Source organism: Artibeus jamaicensis, unplaced genomic scaffold, assembly GCF_021234435.1.
Source record: "Artibeus jamaicensis isolate MK-2021 breed Jamaican fruit bat unplaced genomic scaffold, CSHL_Jam_final contig_196, whole genome shotgun sequence".
Lineage (NCBI taxonomy): Eukaryota > Metazoa > Chordata > Mammalia > Chiroptera > Phyllostomidae > Artibeus > Artibeus jamaicensis.
Genome location: NW_026521401.1, coordinates 4,479,364 through 4,490,130, shown reverse-complemented (window position 1 = coordinate 4,490,130; position 10,767 = coordinate 4,479,364). Strand labels below are relative to the sequence as shown.

Below are 10,767 nucleotides of genomic sequence, written 5' to 3'. Positions count from 1 at the left end.
AAAGCTTAGGTTGGCTCAAGTTGGAGCCCTTAGGAGTGGGGAGCAGGGGCAGTCAGTGTGTCACTATGTTCTCAATCTACCTTGACTTATTGACTGTTGTTCGGATGACCACCCCCAAGGTCAGATAGGGTAGAGATAGGAGAGAATGAAAAGACAGGAAGGTCTTACTTGACATAAGGGATGACATCCATGCTCTCTGAGCACGGCAGACTCCAAATGCCTTTCTTCTGTCACGGTCTTATGTGCATTATCTCATCTACAATTTTATTAATATGGGTGACACCTCTCTACTAGTTGCTTATGACCTTGACTTCCTCTAGACTGCAACTGAGGGCATACCCTCTCCTGGCATCCCTCTGGGAGGTCCACACCATCCAAGAGAGGGTAAACTCCCTTCATGCCCTGCCAAACTCCAGGAGAGGAGCAATTTGAGGCCACCTTGTCCCTCTCTAACCATCCTCCTCAGGCCTGTTCAGCCACAGCCTCTCATCTTTAGAACTTCTCAGGCCTTAGACAGGCTATTGAATGGTTCTCTTCAACTTCTCCTTTGGGTTACATGGGAAGGAACCAACCCTTTTTTTTTCTTATGGGAAGAAGTAGGCTTTCAGCCCATGGCTCATTCAAACAAAAGCCTCCCAGTAGACTTACTACTTCTCTGCGTCTTACTTTTACAACTTCAAAATGAATGAGAAACTAAGGGTTACACAACCAGTTTTATACACCTTTATTCTGGGTGAAGGGATAAGTATACTTCTCAACTCTGGAGCCTCAGCCACATCCTCCTTCACAGGGGACCTTACCCAGATTCATCACTACCCCAAGTGTGGGAGCACCAAACTCGAGGTCACTCATTTCATTCACTCACAAAAATTCTTTGAGGACTTAGCTTAGGCTGCCATGACAGAATACCATAGACTAGGGGGTTTCAACAATAGAAATTTATTTCTCACAGTTATCAGGGCTGGGAAGACTAAGATCAAAGAGCCAGCAAGGTATGTTTTATTCTGAGGCCTCTTCTCTTGATTTGCAGGGGGTGGCTGCCATCTTTCTGTGCGTTCACATGCTGAGGGGATGGGGAGATAATTCCACCATTTGGGCCCCACTCTCATTACCTCACCTAACCCTAATTGTGTCCCAAAGACCTCAGCTCCAGATACCATCACATTGGGGGTTAGGGCTTCAACATATGAATTGGGTTGGGGGGCAGGATACAAACATTTAGTCCATAATGAGCACCTACTGCATGTCAGACATTATGCTGAGCCCTGAAGATAAGAGCAACTACAAAACATGCCACTCGGGGGGAAAAAGACCAATTATAGATAAATAATTGCACCACAATATGAGAGATGCAAAGTGACAGAGGAAGGGTTGAGTCACCTGCCTGAAAGTCTCTGACCCTATAAAGGGCTGCAGTGGTGTGGGGGGACCCCAGTGGTCACACAACATGGGTGTGTGTCCATCAGACATGTGGAGACCACTCACCAGGCCTTGCTCCTCATGGAGGGCAGGGTGCCCTTGAATATCTGCTTTTTGGTAGAAACATACGTCCAGCCAGGGTGGGCATCCTGATACAAAACCAGGATGAGGTGCTCACTTCAGCAGCAAATATACTAAAATCGGAATCATACAGAAGAGATTAGCATGGCTCCTGCACAAGGATGACATGCAAACTCGTGAAGCATTCCATATTTTTCTTTTAGAATATATTTGACAAGAATGTATTTTAACACTGTTTCCACCTCAATGTAGAAATACAGTGACTTTGTGTTATTTTATTTTATTTTCTGCAAAAATAAAATATTCATTTTTGCATAAAAAGAACAGGGTGAGTTTTAATTGATGTTGATTGAACACCTGACATCTGGCTGGACTGGGCCAGGGGTTTCCCATACTTTCCCAACAAACCTGGAAATAAGGAATGGTACTTCTATTTTGTAGATAAATAAACTGAAGTTGAAATACAGTGGTGAGTCTCTGCATACAGGAAGCAAATACATTCACAGCCCAAGAGAAGGCTGCATGCTGTTAGGAAAGACAAATCCCTAACCGTGAGCTCCCCACACCTATAAGTTTCCTAGCACACAGGCATTTCCATTCACTTCCAGCTTTTTCCTCAAAACACCATAAAGGGCAATTTTGTCTAATTTCAGATTCTTTGCATTTTGCTTAGAGGCTGAGATAAGAATGGGTTTATTATCCCATCTGTGGTTGCTCAAATAAAAGTGGTTCTCAACCAGGTAATACAATCTACCCAAACCTTTTTACTTCTATTAAAAATCATGAAGGCAAATTTACCAGGATGTGCCTGTGACAATTTGAAAATTAGAAAATCCTCTTTTATCTTCCAATTTATTTATAGGTACAGCCTACTGACAGAAGCAAATATTTTTCTAGTGCCATGACTTGGATGGGACATGGAGACAAAGTAGCAAACAGATGATCCCATGTCCATAAAAACGAGTGTAGCACTGCCACTATCATACAGTCCTGAAGCAGATCCCAGCCTACTGAGGCCAGCAGCAGACATAGTCCCTCAGTTGACTCTTCCTCTCAAAGGAGCAAGCTAGGTATCTCCTGGCTCCCTTCTATTCCAGGAGAAAGGAAAGAGAAATCTGGAGGCCCCTATTAGGAAATGGACAGAGTGAGTAGAAGAGAAGACTTCCAGAAAGACTTTCTGTTTCCACAAATCTGTTAGATAAAAAACAGGAGCTAAGATAGCTCTGACTTTATCATCTTTTCTAGAAATTTTAGAGTAAAACACCTGTTTCTCTGGGTTGGCTTTCAAGTTGTCTTCACAGAAGGTATCTTTTGATATTTTTTTTGTAAACCCTATCCAAGGAGCCTCTGGGCACTGTTACAAACCTTTTCTAAATTACAGTTCAGTTTTTTACTAATTCACATTCAATATTATATTAGTTTTAGATGTACAGCATAGTGGTTGGATACTTATATCACTTACAAAATGATCCCCTGATAAGCCTAATACCCACCTGGCACCACATAGTTATTACAATATTATTGACTTTATTCCCTATGCTGTACTTTACATCGCTATGATTGCTTTATAACTATCAATTTGCCCTTCTTAATCCCATTCACTTCTTGTCCAGCCCCCCTCAAAACCCTTTCCTATCAGGTAACCATCAGTATACTCTATCTGTGAATTTGTTTCTATTTTGTTTGCTCATTTAGTTTCTTCAGATTACACATGAAAGTAAAACTATAAGGTAATTTTATTTCTTTGTCTGACATATTTCACTTAGCATAATATCCGCCAGATCATATATGTTGTCATAAATGGTAAGATTTTATGTGGTGAAGTAGTTCCATTGTATATATGTACCACATCTTTCTTATCCAATCATCTATTAATAGACACTTAGGTTGTTTTCATATCTTCACTATTGTACATGATACTTAGTGAACACAGGGGATTGCTGGGTCATATGGTATAGTTCGATTTTTAATTTTCTGAAGAAACTCCATAATGCTTTCCATAGTAGTTGTACCAATTTCAAATCCCACCAACAGTGCACTAGGGTTTCCTTTTCTCCTCGTCCATGCTAACGTTTGTTGATTTATTGATGATAGCCACTCTCTCGGGTATGATTTTAATGTGGCTTTAATTTACATTTCTCTGATAATTAGTGACATGTACCATCTTTTCTTGTCTTTTGGACTGTATGTCTTCTTTAGAAAACTGGCTATTCATTTCCTCTGCCAACTTTTTAAAAGATTTTATTATTTTATTTTTAACCTTTTTTATTGTTCAAGTACAATTGTTTCCATTGCCCCAGCACCATTCCCTCTACCCCAGCCATCCCCACTTTCCACCCTTGATCCTCCCCCTTTGGTTTTTATCATGTGTCCTTTATAGATGTTCCTGAAAAGCCTTCCCACCTCTTCCCTGAAATGTCTCCTCCTACCTCCCCTCTGGTTACTGTCAGATTGTTCTTAATTTCAATGTATCTGGTTATATTTTGCTTGTTTGTTTGTTTTGATTAGGTTGCACTTATAGGTGAGAATTGAATTGGGTTTTTTTTTTAATGTATTATACTGCATGAGTTCTCTATACATTCTGGATGTTAACCCCTATTGTAATGTATCATTGGCAAATATCTGCTCCCATTAAGTAGATTTTCTTTTTGCTTTATTGATGGCTTCCTTTGCTGTACAAAATATTTAGTTTGATGTAACCCATTTGTTTATTTTTTCTTTTGTTTACATTGCCTAAGGAGACATATTCAAAAATATATATACCTAAAAGAAATTCTATGGTTTTTGATTTCAAGCATTACATTTAAGTCTTCAATTGATTTTGTATTAATTCTGTACATGGTATAAGAAAGTGGTATAGTTTCACTATCTTTTTGCATGTATCTCTCCAGTTTCCTCAAAATCATTTATTAGAGAAAATGTCTTTATCCCATTGTATATATTCTTACCTCCTTTGTCATAAACTAATTGATTGTATAAGTAAGGGTTTATTTCTGGGCTCTCCATTTTGTTCCATTGATCTATGTGGCCGTTTTATGTCAATACCATGCTGTTTTGATTGTTATGTCCTTGTAGTATGGTTTAATATCAGCTAACATGATTCCTCCAACTTTGTTCTATTTTCTCAAGATTGCTGTGGCTATTCGGGGTCTTTTGTTGTTTAATATAAATTTTTTATTATTTGTTCCAGTTCTGTGGAATATATATACCATTGGTATTTGGATAAAGATTGCACCGAATCTATAGATTGTTTGGGGTATGATGGACATTTTAATGGTGTTAATTCTTTCTATCCATGAACGTGTAATGCACTTCTATTTATTTATAACTTCTTCAGTTTCTTTCTTTAATGTTTTATAATTTTTTAGTACAAGTTTTTTACCTCCTGGATTAACATTGTTTTTAGGTTTTTAAATGCAATTGTTTTTATTTGTTGTTCAAGTACAGTCTCTTCATTTTCCCTTCTTAATTTCTCTTTTCAATAGTTCATTATTGGTGTATAAAAAAGCAACCATTTTCTAAATATCAATTTTATATCTTGCAACTTTACTGAATCCATTTGGCAATTCTAACAGTTTTTGTTGTTGTTGAAATCGCTAGGATTCTCTGTATATAATATCATGTCATCTGCAAATAATGACAGTTTTACTTCTTTCTTTCCAATTTCAATGCCTTTTCTTTCTTTTTGTCTGATTGCTGTGTCTAAGACTTCCAATGCTACATTAACAACAGTAGTAAAAATAGGCATTATTATCTTGTTCCTGTTACCAAGGAAAATGCTTTTAGATTTTCACTGTTGAGTATGATGTTAGCTGTGGGCTTGTCATATATGGCCTTTGTTATATTGAGGTGTGTTCCCACTATCCACACTTTCCTGAGAGTTGTTATCATAAATGAATGCTTAATTTCATCAAAAGTTTTTTCTGCATTTATTGATATGCTCGTATGGTTTTTATGTGTATGTAGTGTATCACATTAATTGATTTGCAGATAATGAAATGACTTTGCATTTCAAGAATAAGTCCCACTTGACCATGGTGTATGATATTTTTAATATACTAACTAAAATTGCTTTGCTTATAGTTTATTGAGGATTTTTGCATCTATGTTCATCAGGGATATTGATCTATAATTTTCTTTTTTGTAATGGATTTTTCTGGTTTTGGAATTAGGATAATGCAGGTCTCATAAATGAGCTTGGGAATTTTCCTTCTTCTACAAATTCTTTTCAATAGTTTGAAAAGGATAAGTGTTAAGTTCTTTGAATGTTTGGTAAAATTCATAAGTAAAGCCATCTAGTCCAGGACTTAGTTATCAGCCTGTTAGATTTCCTATTTCCTTCTGATTCAGGCTTAGAAGATTGTGTGTTTCTAGGAATTTATCTATTTCCAATTCATTGGCGTATAATTTTTGTGGTATTTTCCTACAACCCTTTGTATTTCTGTAGTGTCAGTTATCACTTCTTCTTTTTTATTTCTGATTTTATTTATTTGGTTATTTTTCTTTTTTTTTTTTTCCATGAGTCTGGTTAAATGCTCACTCACCAATTTTGTTTATTTTTTCAAAGAACTAGGTCTTGGTCTCATAGATAAGTTGTACTGTTTTTTAGACTCAATTTCATTTATTTCTACTCAGATCTTTATTACTTCCTTCCTACTACTCACTTTGGGATTTGTTTACCTTCTATTCATTGGTGTTAATGAAGTGTTAAAATCCCATGTTATTTTGGTATCACTGTCTATGTTTTTCTTTATGTCCACTCATATTTGCTTCATGTATTTTATTTTTTTAAATTTATTTTTTATTGATTATGCCATTACAGTTGCTCTATTCCCCCCTTCATTCCCCTCCACCCTACCCCCCGTCCACACCATTCCCCCCCTTTAGTTTATGACCATGTGTCTCAAGTCCTTTAGATTCTATATTTCTCATACTATTCTTGCCCCCCCCCATCTATTTTCTATCTACTGTCTATGCTACTTATTTTCTGTACCTTCTCTCCCCTTCTCCTCCTCCCACTCCCCTATTGCTAACCCTCCTTGAGATCTTCATTTCTATGCTTCCCCTCCTGATCTAGCTGTCCTTTTAGTTTGCTTTTGTTTTAGGTGTGGTTCTTAATAACTGTGAGTTTGCTGTCCTTTCACTGTTCATGTTTTTTAACTTCTTTTTCTTCAATAAGTCCCTTTAACATTTCATATAATAAGGGCTTGGTGATGATGAACTCCTTGAATTTGATCTTATCTGAGAAGCACTTTATCTGCCCTTCCATTCTAAATGAAAGCTTTGCTGGATAGAGCAATCTTGAATGTAGGTCTTTGGATTTCATGACTTGGAATACCTCTTTCCAGACTCTTCTTGCCTGTAAGGTCTCTTTTGAGAAATCAGCTGACAGTCTGATGGGAACTCCTTTGTAGGTGACTGTCCCCTTATCTCTTGCTGCTTCTAGGATTCTCTCCTTCATTTTCATCTTGGCTAATGTTATGATGATGTGCCTTGGTGTGTTTCTTCTTGGGTCCAACTTCTTTGGGACTCTCTGAGCTTCCTGGATTTCCTGGAAGTCTATTTCCTTTGCCAGATCGGGGAAATTCTCCTTTATTATTTGTTCAAATAAGTTTTCCACTGGTGGCTGTTCCTTTCCCCCTTCTGGTACCCCTATAATTCGCATGTTGGAGCATTTAAAGATGTCCTGGAGGTTCCTAAGACTCTCCTCATTTTTTTTAAATTCTTGCTTCTTGACTCTTTTCTGTTTGGCCATTATTTGCTTTCTTCTGGTCCACTCCATTGATTTGCGTCCCAGTTTCCTTTCCATCTGGTTTCCCGTGCAATTCCACTCATTTCAATTAGTTTCACCTTCATATGTTTGTCTAATCTGTGGCTATAATCAACCAGTTCTGTGAGGATCCTGATCACCAGTGTTTTAAACTGTGCGTCTGAGAGTTTTGCTATTTCTTCATCGCTTAGATTTATAGGCTCTGGGGCTTTGAGATCTTCTTGAGCCATTTTTGCTCTGTTCTTGCCCGTTAAGTATGAGGAACGGAACCTTGGACTCTCAGGTCACTGGGTTGTGACGCTGTATGTGGAGGCGGGGTCAGAGCGGGGAAATGGCGGCGCCCTGTGCTGCTGCTGGCCATGGGGCCTGCTTAGTCCCTTAGTCTCACCGCCCACTCCCTCCCTTGTCTATCTGCACAGGAAAGTGCGCCCAAGTCTGTCTGTCCGAGTTTTTCTGTGCAACCCCACTCCGACAGCTGCTGGTTTTGCCCCTCTTACCAGTCAGGCTGAAGAATTTGTTGTTATCAGACTACCGAAAAGTTCGATTTTCTGTGTTCTGGCTGTATTTTCTGTTGCTAATATTTAGTTGTCTCTAAACTTGGTTGTGAGAGAAGGCACAGTGCCTCCACCTATGCCTCCATCTTGGCGGAAGTCCTGCTTCATGTATTTTAGATGCTCCTATTTTTGGTGCATAAATGTTTACAAGAGGGTTATACCCTCTTGTTGGATTAATGCCTTTATTATTATAAAATGTCCTTCTTTGTTTTTTTATTATAGCTTTTGTTTTAACATCTATTTTGTCTGATATAAGTATTGCCACCGCAGGTTTTTTGTTTCCATTTCCATGAAATATCTTTTTCCAACCCTTTACTTTCAACCTGTGTCTTTTTATCTGAAATGAGTCTCTTATAGACAGCATTTATATGGGTCATGTTTTCTTAGCCATTCAGCTACCCTGTGCCTTTTGATTGGAGCATTTAATCCATTTACACTTAGACTGATTAATGATATATTTAGTTATTAAAATATTGCTATTTATATTTTTATCTTTTCTTTTCCTTCTTAAAGGCCCTTAAACATTTCTTGTAATACTTGTTTGGTGCTGATTAATTCCTTCAGCTTCTTATCTTGGAAGCTCTTTTTTTCTTCTTTGATTCTAAATGATAGCATTATTAGGTAGAGTAATCTTGGTTGTAGGACTTTGCTTTTCATCGCTTTGAGTATTTTGTGCCAATTCCTTCTGGCTTGAAATGCTTCTGTTGAGAAATCAACTGACATATTTATGGGAACTCCCTTCTAAGTAACTAAATGTTTTTCTGTTGATGTTTTTAAGGTTTTCTTTTTATCTCTAAACTTTGGCATTTTAATTATGATATGTCTTGGTATGGGCCTCTTTGGGTTCATCTTGTTTGAGACTCTGTGCTTTCTGGACTTTTGCATCTACTTCTTTCATTAGGTTAGAGAAATTACTATTTCTTCAAATATATTTTCAATCCCTTGCTCTCTTTTTTCTCCTTCAGCATCCCTATAATGCAAATGCTGTCATGCTTAGTGTTGTCCCAGATTATCCCTTCAACTATTCTTATTTATGTGATTTTTTTTACCTTTTCTTCCTGCTGTTCCATATGGGCATTTTTCACTACTATGTCTTTCAAATTGTTGACTCAATCCTCTGCTTCACCTAATATGTTGTGGATTCCATCTGATAAATTCTTCATTTGTTATCGTATTCTTCACTTTTAACTTTTTTGTAGTTTATGCCTTTTTGTATATGTTCTCACTGAGTTTAACTATTCTTCCTCTACATTTATTGAGCATCCTTATAACCACTGTTTTGATCTATGCATGTGATAGATTGCTTGTGTCTATTTTATTTAGTTTTTTTCTCAAGGTTTTTTTTTCTTGTTCTTTTATTTGGGACCTATTTCTTTGTCTCCTCATTTTTCTTGCTTTCTTCTTTTTGTTTCTATATCTTAGTTAGATCTGCTACATCTCCCAGTCCTGTCAGAGTGGCCTTATGTGACAGGTACCATTTGGGGCCCCATGGTGCAATCTAGCTGGTCACCTGAGCAGTAATAGTTACAGGGCATGCCAACATCAGCCACTGCTTATTCAGGGTTTGTGGACCTTTGAGGGAATTTTAGGAAACTCCACAGCATTGACTGAGGCCTGGTTTCTTTTGAGGAACAGTCACTGAAAGAAGTTCAGGCCATTACAGGAATTGGGTGGGGCAGGGTATCAGAGAATCACTAGGATGGGAGAGCAGTGTTAGCCAGGTTGATGGTGACACAGATGTGTCCCCACCTGTGCCTGCCAGCGCTTTTGAACTTCTAGCCCTCACAATGAAATCAGTCATTTCATTTTCTCCTGGTATGCCTGTGGTACTTTTTGAGCTGTTGTCTCTTCTATGGATCTTGGAATAGGTGTTTGTGAGCTCATGAGTATGTGCTCAGGCCCTTTAAGAGGTCACCTGGATCTATAGCAGCCCTCTGTCTTACCTAGATGGAGCACAAAGTTACGGGAACTCCTGTTCCCAGCACTGGAACTCCAGGCTAGAGAGCCCAATGTTGGGATGGGACCCCTCACTCTTCAGGGGGGACCTCCATAGCTAAGATATCCCTCCTTATTCTCAACTACCACATGTGGTTTTGGGAACCAGCCAGTTTTGTATCTCTACCCCTCTTCCCAGTCTCAACATAGCTTCTTCTTTATATCTCTTGCTACAGGATTTCTATTCAGCTTATCTTCAGGTGTTTCTCAAGGGTGCTTGTTTGATAATTTAGTTGTAATTTTGATGTGGTCATGACAGGAGGCAAGCATAGCAATCTTGACTGGAAGTCTGTTTTGATGTTTCTCACTATTGACACTGAAAAGACACCAAGGGGGAATGATGCCCTGGAGGTATTGGCACACTAGTACCAGGCCAGGATCAAACTCAGCCTCAGACTTTGCCACCAAAGACATTTTCTTCTATAGTCAACCACATTTTGGGCCCTTGCTTGCAGTTGTCAGGCTCAGCATTCTGGGCTTGTGATACTAGTGAAGGGCAGATACAATCCTGCTCACAGTCTGGTGGTGGAGTCAGAAAAGAAAGGATATCATCAAAACATGAGGCAAGAAATACATGATGGCCACACAGTAGCTGGCAGCTGTTCATCTGTCCTCAGACATAAACCGATTTGAGGTCAGAACACAGGGAAGAGTGAGTGAAAGCATCTGTGAGAGAGCACACAAGTAGTCCAGAGTGTGGAAAATATGCAGTAGTAGGCAGGAAGTGGCATGCCTATGGGGCACGCAGGGGCCCGTGGCCTTGGCTTTCTATATGGACCACCATCACTACCCAGCTAGCACTGCTGGCAGCATAGAGTTAGTGTGGTTATAGATTGCCTCAGGACCTGCAAAGTACTGGGGTAGCAAGACAAGGCCTGGGATGTGAGGACTCCAAGACATAGCATGGCAGGAATGGGCATGCCAGTGTGTGAAGATCTCTGGGAGGAG

At 38.8% G+C, this 10,767-nt stretch overlaps 1 non-coding gene across 1 annotated transcript; it reads left to right on the top strand.

Moving 5' to 3' along the window:
- Positions 1–1,589: 1,589 nt before the first annotated feature.
- Positions 1,590–1,696, top strand: LOC119050819 (U6 spliceosomal RNA). The gene has a single exon (XR_005082817.1). It is a non-coding gene; the product is annotated as a U6 spliceosomal RNA (small nuclear RNA).
- Positions 1,697–10,767: the final 9,071 nt, after the last annotated feature.